Raw genomic sequence first — 12,392 nt, forward strand, 5'->3', positions numbered from 1 at the left:
GTAGAACCAGAGACAGGCAGAAGGAGCATGGGAAGGAGGAGAAAGAAAGAGATAGCGAGACAAAGGCAGAGAGACACAGAGACAGAAAGACACAGAGAGGGAGAGACAGAGAGAGACAAATATACAGAGACAGAGACAAAGACAGAGAGAGACAGAGATAGAGATAGACAGAGAGAAACAGAAAACAGAGACAGTAGGAAAAGAAATGAGAGAAGATGGAGAAAGAGGGGAGAAAGGGGGAGGGTAGGGAAGACAGAAGAAGAAAGAATATCAAGAGAAATTGTGTCATGTAGAGACTAGTGAAGGGGGAAACAACCTTAGACTCGGAGCCAATACCTTGGGGTATATATATATATTAAAATGATCCAGCATTTTAGTCAATGTGTGTCCATGGTCAAATTACTTGACTTGTAGGGGCCTCAGTTTCTCCCTCAGGAAAAAGAGGATAATAACAGAACTCATAGAGCTGTTACAAAGAATGTGCTTGATGCACCTTAGAGTAGCATAGAAATATGGAAGGGGAAAATATAAAAAGAACATAGAGTGGAGTGATAGATAGTAGAGAATTATAGACTACAGAAGAGACAAGGACTTTAGGGATGTTCAGTCCAGATGCCTCATTTGACAAAGGATAGATCTGAGGAAGAGAGGTGACTTATCAAAGTTACACAAGGTAAGGATAAGAACCCAGGGCTCTTAGCTCAGGGACAGAGTTCTTCTTATTACAGAGAAAGCTTAATAATTACCTAGAGCATTTTATTCCATATCCCTCCCATTTCAGACATTTCACATTCTAAGATCCTTCCCAACCTTGACATTCCCTGTTCTAAGAGCCCTCCCACTGACATTCCCTGTTCAATGTTCTCTCTTCTAAGATGTCTCCTAGCTCTGACATCCACTGTCCTGGGAAGAAAGAAGCCCTTGTTTCATTCATTTCCTATGCTTTATGATTCTGACTTTATGAATCTTTGGGATGTGAGAGCCTCCCTGAAGGCATGGGTTGACCCGTGTGTAGAGGCAAAGGGAATTCTGACTGAGCTGAGGAGGATGAGAGACAAGAGACAATGAGCATGTGTATTTAGGAGTGTTCAGGGATGACCCAATTGAAGAACATCCTCCACGGACTGAGATTCTCTCCATTCTTTTCCTCTTCCTACTCTGGGCTACATTTGGTTATTCTGAAAAATAATTCACTAAAATTGTAGTCAGTGCTACCAACCTCAGAACACAGTTCTAGACACATAACTGTGTCTAAGTTAGAGACAGTCTCTACCATATGTAGTCTGCGATCTTGTTGAGAAAAAGAAGTAGGAACACAATCAAAGTCAACGTGGTGTGGTTAAAAAATCAATTGAGCTGAGTCAGGAGAGAACTGGGTTTAAATCTCACCTGCTAGGCTCATCGGATTAGTATGAGTAAGCCTTAGTTTCCTCATCTGCAAAATGGGAATACTAAAAGTATCCTTTTGCCTGAGCCATTGCTGGGATCAAATGAGGTAATGTAGAGAGCTCTGCAAACTTTAAAATGCTATAGAAACATCAGCCGTTATTTTAAAAATCGAATGTGATAAGTGCAGATGAGATCTCCTAGGATTTAGAGCTGGCTGGGGACTTTAGGGAGATTAAGGATAACTGCTATTGCTATGAGCTGCATGGCAGAATGGATGAAAAGCCGGTTCGGGAGTCGGGATGACCAGGGAAGTCTTTATCTGACACATGATGACAGGGAGGATCCTGGGGACAGCTCCCCACAGATGAAAAGTTTCAGAGGAAATGCTGAGTTGCATGGGTTAAAAAAAAGTTTGTAGGATGAGAGAGCGAGAGTTGAAAGCAACTCTGGAAGAAGCCATATAGACCAATCGCCTCATTTTACAGATGAGCAAGCTGAGATCCAGAAAGATTACGTGACTTTCTCAAGATCATGTGACTCTCAAAAATCACGTGACTTTCTCAAAATCATACAGATTGTCAGACTCAGAAGGTGGATTTGAATTCAGGTCTTTTCACTCTAAAACCAGTGTATTTTTCTCTATACCACTGGGAGTCCAGACATTGAAATCATAGATCTGACCTGGTCCGCGTCCCCATTTCTAGAACATCTTAATGCTTATAAATTGTCCCCAAGACAATCCTATGATCTATGTATAGGGACAGGGACTAGATCTGTCATTTCTTTCGTGTAGAGAACTCCCAGATGAAGAAATGGCCTCCATCAGTGCAGATAACTTCTGCAACTTAGTTACTTCGAACATTGGGATATTAAGTGACTTGTCCAGGATCACACAGCCAATATGTGTCAAAAGCAGGGTTTGCACTCAAGTGTTTCTCCTTCCAAAACCAGCTCTACACTCATTCTACCTCACTGACTCTCCCTTATCTCCTTAAGGCATAAGGCAGTGAAGTGACTTGTCCAGGATCCCACAGCAGAGGCTTGAAACCTATTCTCCTCCTGCAAGTCTAGAACTCTTTACACTGTCTCCACCCAATTTGCCAAATCTAGAACAAGCTTTCTTAACTTGGAGTCCATCACTCGGTTGGTTGTTTTATATGCTAATAACCATTTTCATATAATTTGTTTCTTTTGTCATGCATTTAAAACCATGATGCCGAGAAGGGATCTATAGACAGTAACAGACTGCTGAAGGGAAGCAGGACACACGCAGGAAGGAGAAGGCTTCCTCCTGCTCTCCAGCAGGGAATCAAGGTCCAAGATCACACTGGTAACAACTGGCAGAAACAGAATTTGAATCCAGACCCACCCTGGGGTTAGCATGCTTTCTATTGTACTACTTCTGTCTCTGGAATAATAGTGGGCCTGCATCAGTGGCTTGATCAGTTAAAAGCATTTATTAAGTGCCTACTATATGCGAAGCATTGGGACTACATGAAAGGGGGAAATAGCCCTTGCTCTCGAGAAGAGCCCATAATTGTCATGGGTACTAAGCAGAGAAAATTATTCTGAGCCAAAGCCTAAGTAGCAACATGAATATATGCATAAAACATGTGTGTGAAAGTACACAGATGGGTGTGTATACATGTGAACATATGTATGAACACATACATGTTTATGTACCTAGATGAGGTGTATCTACACACTACATGCATGTGGAGACAGGTGTATATGTTCACATATCTGTGCCTGTGTCCACACATACAGATACATGTAGCCTCATCTTGAGTGGGGGGGAGCTGAGGTGAGGGAAATCAGAGAATCTTTTGAAGGGGTGCCATTAGAGAAGCTTGGTGCAGACAGGGGAGCCCCCAGAGGGGTGTGAGGGGGGGTTCCCCCCCATGAGCGGGGGTGGGGGGTTCCCCCCAGAGGGGCATGAGCGGGGTGGGGGGTGGGGTTTTCCCGGGTACTGGCCGCGGGGTATCTGCTCCCGCCCCTCCTTCCCTCCCTCCCCCCTCCCCCCGCTGGCGTTCAGCACCGGGAACTGTCCAGGACGCCCCCCTCCCTGCGAGCCGGCCGGAAAGCCAGCCTTTAAGGAGTTAAGCGGTAGGCAGTGCTGTAGGCCTGCCGAACAGAGCGGCAGCGGAGGGAGCCGCCGCAGCAGCGGCAGCAGAGGAGAGAGCAGAGAGAGCAGAGCTGGCTCGGGCTCCGCGATAGAGATGTTAAGTGAGGGAGAGCCCGCGAGCCGCCCGCCCCAGCGCCAGTAGCCGGGCTCCGCGCCCCGCGCCGTGCCCCGGCCCCCCGCCCGCCTCTCGGGCCCCCCGATCGGCGGCCGCCCGGGATGGCCACGGGCTCTGCCCCCTGCCCAGCCTCGGCTGCGTGAGTGGGAGGCTGCCGCGGTCAGCGCTCTAGCCAGCCGGGCTCCGGGGGCTCCGGGGCTGCTGCTGCTGCCGCTGCTGCCGCTGCTGCTGCATTGGGGGGCGCAGCCCCCCAGCCGCGGCTCCCCACACTTACTTTTCCTCCCCCTGCGGCTCCTCGCCCGGGCAGGGAAAATAACAGGGAGCTCAGCTGGGGGAGAGCTGGCTTCTGTCTCTCTCTTTTTTTTAACACACATAATTGCACACACACGCGCGCGCGTACACACACACACACACACACACACACACACACACACACACGGATCTCCTCCGCGCAATTGCAGCAATCTTAGACCTGGAAGGAGCCTGGGGCAGCACGGCGAGCCCGCTTGGGCTCCGGCGCTGGGGGGAGACATTGGTCAAGCTCCTGACCACAGCTATTGGCAGAGTTGGGAAGCTCCCGGCGACCCCACAGGTAACGGGGCAAGGGGGAGGGGGGATGTGTGTGGGAAACCGAGAGCGGAGGTGAGGGGGGGCAGGAGCTACAGAGACCAAAGTAAGATCTGAAGAACTGACCGTTTCCTCCCAAGGAACTGGAATTGCATCTCCAGGCGACACCCTCCCCCCATCATGGGGGTGGGGGAATGGAGCCATTGGCTCCCCGGGAGTCAGGGATGGCTCGGGGAAGGTGACAGACAGACCTGAACAGGTTCAGGGAGAAACTTTCGCTTCCCCAGGGGAAAAGGAAGTGGCATTTGGAGCAGAGCAGAGCTCTGGCGTGGCCAGGCAGGTAGAGAGTGGCCGTGGACTGCGTGGGAGAAATCCAGCTCTTTATGTGAGGGCCGGCCCGGACAGTTTGAGAGCCCTTATTTTCCAAAAAGGAACCGTGTCCTAAAGGATAAATGGGTCCTTTCAGTTTCACTTGTTAACAGCCCCATAGGGGGAAATGATAGGGCTCGTCTGGGAGGCTCAGGGGAGGGGAGAAACTACCAATTTTTTCTCAAGTTTGTGGCTGATAATGGGATGTCCTGGAGATTTCTGGGGACCGGCTCCTCCACAATTATGAGCCTGGCAGGATTTGGGGGAGATTGGAAAAGAGGTTAGTCATGATCCCTGTTTTCTCCTGGTATAGAAAATCAAATGGAAGGGATTGCAAGATTAGATGAAATTGTGGACTGCTGACACGGTCATGTGAGTGTGAGTGTGTGTGTGTGTGTGTAAGTGTGTGTGTGTATGTGTGTGAGTGTGAGTGTGAGTGTGTGTGTGTGTGTGTGTGTGTTGCGGGGGAGGGGGTGCTATAGATCAAGGTATAAAAAACAATCAACCCTTTCCTCCTCATTTTTCATGAAACCCACTCATTGTTCTGAGCCCAAACATTTGGGTCTCCAAAGACCCTGCTGGCTCCCTGTGTGTGCACAGCATAGATATGGATGGAGAAGAAAGGGTGGAAGTTTGCCAGCAAGGAGAAGGTTCCATAGAAGGGCTCAAGGTAGATTCCCAGCCTTCACCTTCTTAGAGATTTTTAGAGCTGTAAGAGCATCTTCCCAAGCATCTGATTCAATCCTCCCATTTGACAAAAAAAGGAAATGGAGGCCCAAGGAGCCTCATTGGCTTTCAGGGGAGAAAAGGTCAGAACTCAAGGTGGCCAAACTTTTCTAGGAGTGAAGGGACTGGATGGTCATGGTAGTTTGAAGGTGGGCAGGCCACCAGACAACACATGGCACTTTCATCTTGACAGCCCTGTGACAGAGGATCCTAGATCTGGAAGAGGAAGGGACCCCAGAGGTCAATTAGTCTAAAACGTTGGTTTGACATATGGGGAAACTGAGACCCAGAGTGATGACCACAAAAAGCCGTAGATTCAGTGTAAGAAGGGACCTTGGAGGTCACTTAATCCAATCCCCAATTTTAAAGATGTAAGGATCATAAATTGAGCACTAAAAGAGCTTTAAAAGCAGTCTAGTTCATCTCTGACATTTTACAGATGAGGAAATTAAAAGGAGTTATAGTGACTTGTCCATGGTCACAGAGCTAGGAAATGGGGAAACCAGGAATCAAAGCTCTGAGGGCCACATGCCACCTTCCTGGCCCAATCTACACTGACTCACCCCCACTTCTTGTCACACTCTGGCTGGGAGCCACAGGGGCTCAGCGGTCAATGTGTTAGACTGGGACCCAGCATGATGGATGCCCTAAGGGGACCACCTGTGAGGAAACATCCTCTGTGCCCCATGCTGCCCACCGAAGCGCCCACTCTCATTCCTGGAGTTCGAAGTCAAGCAGACTTTGGTCTTTCATCCTCCTCTGGGCTAGGCAGTGACAACACGGGGAGAGGCTCAGAACTACGTGGGCCTGGCTTTCTGCCAAGTCACTGGAAAGGTTAACTGGACCTCCCCCCAATCCCATGCTGGCCCTGAATGAAGAGGGGTGATTGTGTCCTGTGGTTTGCCTGAAAGGCAGACACCAGGAAAAGCATCCCACTCTGGCCTCCAGACAGAACTTGGAGGCGGTCCTCCAGAGCCAGGGGGCGGGGTGGGTTACACTGCCCTGGAACTGACAGGCCACCCCTAGTTAGGGCCAACCTCAGAGTTATTTCTAGTGGACTGCTGAAGCCAGGTGTCACAGGCAGCCACCAAGCCCAGATGCTACGGTCAAGCTGGATCGGCACTGGCCAGGGAGGTGAGAGATGCTCTGGCCTGGGCTCTGCCACAACCCAGCCGGACCTTCAAATCATTCATTAGCTCTGTGCCTCAGTTTCCTCATCTGACAGAGGAGGACAATCAGGATCTGTCTCAGGCTCTCTTGTAACACTCACTATTCCAAGATCCCTCTCACTTCTGACTTCTAAGGCATTTCTAATATTCAGTGCTCTGTTTTCTAAAGTCCCTTCCCAGGGACAGAGCCACTCTGAGCTCTGATATTCTCAGTTCCCAGAACCACTCAGCTCTGACGTTCTGTGTCCCGAGGGCCCTCTCGGAGCTAAAATCTGGTGTTTTAAGGGCCCATTCGACTCTTATGTCTTGTTTTCTAAAATTCTTCCCATCTCCCGTATTCTCAGTTCCAAGATTCTCCGACACTCTGTGATTCCATTCAGCAGTCACGGTTGAGTCAGGTTTCTACGTGGGCTTTTTTTTTATGCTTTTGCCACAGTACCTGCCGTCCTGCTGGGCCTTTGCCAAGCTGAGACAACCCTACTCATATCCCAGGTGAGGTCATCTGGCAATCCTGCCTCATCCCATGCCTGATGGCCTTGTTCCTTCAGGCCCCACCCACCCCAGCTCCCTATAAATCCCCGAGTAGGGAGCCCCAGTGGGCAGTGAGGGAAGCCAGCTGTGAGAGAGTGGAAGAACTGGAGCCACCCAGCCAGCTGCTGGGTCGCCATGACAACGTGAGGTGGAGGTAGGCTGTCTCCAATGGCTTCGGCTTGGGGGGCCTGGGAAGCAAGTGGAAAGACTCCGTGGCTTGGGCTCGTAAGCCATTCCTGCTGCTCATTTGGATGCAGACTTCCCCTGACTCTTGTGCCTAATGCTAGTAGATGAAGCTTGTTGTTTCCAGGCTGGAGAAGGGATATTGGAAAGAGAAAGAACCAACAGCAACCTCGGGGTGGAGGGTGGATGATGGGAGCTCCTGGGTCCGTTTGGTAAGGGACAAAACAAGATGGGGTAAGGTTAACCTGGTCTGAATGTGTGATCTTGGGCAAGTCAGCCTCTCGGGGTCTGTTTCTTCAACTATAAATGTGAGAACTAAATCTCTTCGGAGTTCTTCCCACAATGCTATGAACCTAGTCATCCTAGGGGCAAGCTCTCTGTATTCAGCCAGGGTGCTTTCCTCTCCTTGTCTGCAAGTGGGAATAATACCATCTGTACTTCTTATCTCCCAGGGCTGCTGTGTGAATACTTCAGTAGCAGAGCTAGAGGAAGCGAGAACTGGGACTCTGAAGGGCTGAGGATATGGGGACTTTCCCCAAACTAAAGGTGTCAAAGATAGCAACAATGACTCTGAGAGGAAAGCTGGTCCATTTTGATTGCCTTGGAACCACTAGGAAAGAGAGGAGAAATGTTATAGAGATAAGAAAGCCTGGAACTTACCTTTCCTATCCTGGAAGGATGATTTTCTTTCTTGGTAGAGTGGGATTTGGGACAGCTAGGTGGTACAGCGGATACAATGCTGGGACTGGAAGCAGAAAAACTTACTTTTCTGAATTCAAATCTAGCTTCAAATACTTACTAGCCATGTGATCCTGGGCAAGTCACTTCTCCCTGTTTGCCTCAGTTTCCTCATCTATAAAATGAGCTGGAGAAGGAAATGGTGAACCATTCCAAAATCTTTACCAAGAAAACCCCAAAGGGTCATGAAGAGTTGGAAACCACTAAATAACAATAGAGTGGGATTCAAATCAGTTGTTGTTCAGTTGTTTTAGTCATGTTCAACTTTTCGTAACCCCATCTTGAGTTTTCTTGGCAAAGATGCTAGAGTGGTTTGTCATTTTCAGCTCGTTTTACAAATGGGAAAGCTGAAGCAAATAAAGTGACTTATTCAAGATCACACAGCTAGTATATGCCCGAGGTCAGGTTTGAACTCATGAACACGAGTCTTCCTGACCTCAAAGAGGTTATATTCTAATGGAGAGACCAAGAAACATTAAATGTCGGAGCTAGATAAGATCTTTAAACAGAGAATGTCAGAGATGAGTGGATCCTTCAAAGGATCCATTATTAGAGAGATAGGAACAAAGTAATCCAATGTAATTTCAAGAGGGAAAATGCTGTTTGATTAGACTTTGGGTTAAGAGATGCTTTGGACCCTCTGCTTAGAAGGCAGGGCTATGGATGTAAATTAAGGACTCACCTTTTCTCTTAGAGAGTGTGAAATAAACATTTATATAGCTCCTAGTATGTTCCAGGCACTCGTAATAAATCTCAACCTTGGAAGTTCATGTTTGTGGCTAAATATTATGAATTAACAATAGCTAGCATTTGCAGAAATTTTAGACAGAACAATAGCTAACTTTAAGATCTGCAAAGTGCTTTACAAATGGAAGTAGCTGCTGTTATTGTTTGCATTTTATGGAAGAGAAAACAGACTGAGAGAGATTAAGTCACTTGTTCAGGGTCGGTCATACAGCTAGGATGTATCTTAGGCAAAATTTGAACTCAGACCTTCATGCCCTTAGGCTCAGTGTTCTATCCATCTTGTTTGAGGGGAGAGAATTTCGATTAACAAAAGGCCACTCAGTCCCATTTCAAGACTCTCCATGTGGCAATGTTTGTGTATTCAAAAATTTATTTTGTTTTTTAAATAATATATTATTTCCCCTCGATGACATATAATAACACTTTTTAACATTCGTGGGTTTTTTTAAGTTTTTAATTCTATCCCTCCCTTTTCCCTTCTCTACCATTCCTTCGATGGTAACCAATCTAATAAAGGTTATTTTATTAATTTGATTAATAAATTGTTCCTGATTGATAGAGTTCTTTGAGATAAAGAACCATGCAGTGGATAGAGAACTGAACCTGGAATCAGGAAACAGGTTCAGATCCTGCCTCCAACCCCAATAGTTGTGTGACTCAGTTTCCTCATGATTAGGTTGCCCCCCCAGATATTTTCCATCTCTCAATCGATTAGTCTAGCCTAAACAAAATGCAGAAAATGTAATAATTTTTTTTCTACAGGATTCAGGGTGAATATGTGTGTCTGTGTGTCTTTGCCCATGTGTGTGAGAAACCAAGAAGGGCATAGCTCTCTATATTCTTCCGATGAGTCTACTCTGTGATCTTCCAAGTAGACAATCTCTGTCTCTGTCTCTCTTTCTCTTTGTCTCTCTCTGTCTCTGAATCTGTCTCTCTCTGTCTCTGTCTTTGTCTCTCTGCCTCCCTCTGTCTCTCTTTGTTTCTCTGTCTCTTTCTCTTTCTGTCTCAGCCTTTCTCTGTCTCTTTGTCTCTGTCTCTTTTTATCTCTATCTCTCTGTGTCTCTGTCTCTCTATTTCTCTGTCTGTCTGTCTCTATCTCTGTTGGTCTCTCTCGGCTCATTTTCTGAAGGGTTGCCTGGAGCTGGATGCTAATTGATGACTGCTCTAGAAAGGTGGGTTGGGTATGTTTTTCCATCCTTTTTTCCCTTTCAGCCAGTTAATTTTTCCCAAAGAGCTGCAGTCGTGCAAACCTACAGTGTCTTATGTATTTCAGGGCTTTCTTCTCTTCCCCCTTTCCTGGCTTTGTTAAAAGAGGACACGACTCCTTTCCTCCTTCCTTTCCCCTTCCCTTCCTCCCCAATCACAAACCAACAGAAGCTTCCATTTGCTGGGAGTTGCTGAATAAACCTACAGATGTGAAAAGCTCAGGTATAATTTTAGGCAGAACATCTGAAAATAGGCAGCCTGGGAGTCAGTAAAACATCTTGACATTAGTGTTTCTAATTAGAAGAAACTTGTTTTCCCTAAATAAATAAATCAAGGGGAAAAGAAGACAATTGTCTCTTATCGGTGGCTCTCAGTTTCCTAGACTGATGTGGGGGGTCTGGAGAAAGGGAAGGGAGAGGTCTGTTAAGGAGGGAGGATCCTAAGTAAGGTTTTTATTTAGAGCTCATTAAAGCATTAAAGCATGTTATCATTTCAAGAGTTTTTAAAGAGCTGATTAGATACCATTTCTGAAAATGACAGCTAATCTAAGAAATACTAAGAATCATAAAATTTTAGAGCTACAAAAAGGATGCTGAAACAAAGAATGTCAGAATTAGGAGGACCCTTAGAACATGGAATGTCAGAGTTTGGAGGACCCTTAGAACATGGAATTTCAGAGTTGGAAGGATCCTTAGAATATGGAATGTCAGAGTTAGGAAGACCCTTAAATGGATTGTCAGAATTAGAAGGACTGTTAGAACATGGAATATCAGAGGTGGGAACCTTAGAACAGAAAATGTGCAGAGTTGGGAGGGCTCATAGATCACAAATGTCAGAACTTGGAAGTGCCTTAGAACATGAAATGCCAGAATAGAAGAACACAACATAGAATGTTAGCTTTTAAATGAACCTTTGAATCATCAAAAAGTATAATATCAAAGAAGGAAGGGAACTTAGAGAATGTATGAACTGACCTCATCTTTTGACAGATGGGGAAACTAAGACCAAGAGAGGTAAAGTGCTTTGACCAAGATCACATAGTGCGTTGCTGCCAAAACCAGTGGAAGAAACTAAAAATGATTATTTCAATGACATGTCATAAGCTGTTGTTGTTCAGTCACGTCTGGCTCTCTAAGATCCCATTTTGGCAAAGATGGTTTATCGTGTCCTTCTCCAGCTCATTTTACAGATGAGGAAACTGAGGCAAATAAGGTAAAGTAACTTGGTCAAAGTCACATAGCTAATGTCTGAGGCTGTATTTGGATTCAAGTATTCCTGATTCGAGGCCCAGTGTTCTTTTCACTGTGACTCTTAGCTACCCCTTGTCTTACTGTAATAAAGCCGTGTTCCATCTCAATTCAGTTTAACAGTCTGTGTTGTTGATTCTAAGTGTCCACACCGGAAACTCCCTAAAGTCATGGAATCATGGGTCTTATCTCAATGATAAGACGTATGTACAAGGGAAATTCACTGGTGTTTGCCAAACTCTCTGCAGGTCTCCAAGCAAAGACTGGTTATCCATTGGTTGATTTGTCATAGTGGAGAATCCTTTTGTGTGTGGGCCAGGCAATAATGATGACTAGCATTTATATAGTACTTCAGAGTTTTGCAAATCTCCTTATAAATTTTATCTCAATCTGAGGTCCATGACCTTTTTTTTAAAAAATATTTTGATAACTATATTTCAGAATAATTGGTTTTCTTTGTATCCTATGAATTTTATTTTACATAGTCAAAACCCGAGGACTCTTATAACTTCCCAAGATTGCCAAAAGCCCAGGAAATCTGGAATCACAGGACTAGATGGTTTCATACTCAGCTCAAGATCTACAGTCTCATGATCCTTTTCAATTATGAAATTCTAGGATTCTGGGGCTGGGAAAGATACAAAGATGAAAAATGACACAATCCCTGACTTTAAGAGATTTTTATTATTATTTATTTATTATTTTTATTATACATGTAATTATTATTTTTACATCATTTATTATATATAATGTAATATGTAATTTATTATATATGTAATTAAGCATAGTGATTACATATATATTACATAATATAATATATATTACATATAAAATAGGTAACATTTATATAGTGCTTATTAAATACCAGGAATGTTTATATACATTATCTCATTTAACCTTCACAGAATTCTGGAAGGCAAATATTATTATGATCCTCATTTTTCAGAGAAAGAAACTAAGCTAAACAGAGATTACAGTACTCAGCCAGGGTCACACAGCTAGTGTCTGAGGCTGGATTTGAACTCAGCTTTTCCTGATGGCAAGTCAAGCCCTTTACTAGGGACAGGGAGGAAGATAGCATATATAATCATTTCTATATCCAAGGTAGTATGCTCTAGGGACAAGGGAGAGTTATAGGCAAAGTGCCCTGGGTCAAAATGTTCCAGGCACCAGGAGCTAAGTGCAATGTTGCCACATTTCACGTGGGTATTTTTCAGAGATGATGCTTTCATCCTTTTAAGAGCTTATTTTATAATTACTATCTCAGTTGATCCTCCAAA

General features: G+C 45.3%; 1 protein-coding gene across 2 annotated transcripts in view; it reads left to right on the top strand.

Annotated features, from left to right (window-relative positions):
* Nucleotides 1–4,045: 4,045 nt before the first annotated feature.
* WSCD2 (WSC domain containing 2) overlaps nucleotides 4,046–12,392 on the top strand; it is a 148,520-nt gene continuing 140,173 nt past the window's right edge. For both annotated transcript variants that reach the window (XM_051972961.1, XM_051972962.1), the window contains exon 1: nucleotides 4,046–4,221. The gene's annotated coding sequence lies outside the window, so the exon portion shown is untranslated. The remainder of the gene's footprint in view (nucleotides 4,222–12,392) is intronic.

Source organism: Antechinus flavipes, chromosome 1 (assembly GCF_016432865.1).
Source record: "Antechinus flavipes isolate AdamAnt ecotype Samford, QLD, Australia chromosome 1, AdamAnt_v2, whole genome shotgun sequence".
NCBI lineage: Eukaryota > Metazoa > Chordata > Mammalia > Dasyuromorphia > Dasyuridae > Antechinus > Antechinus flavipes.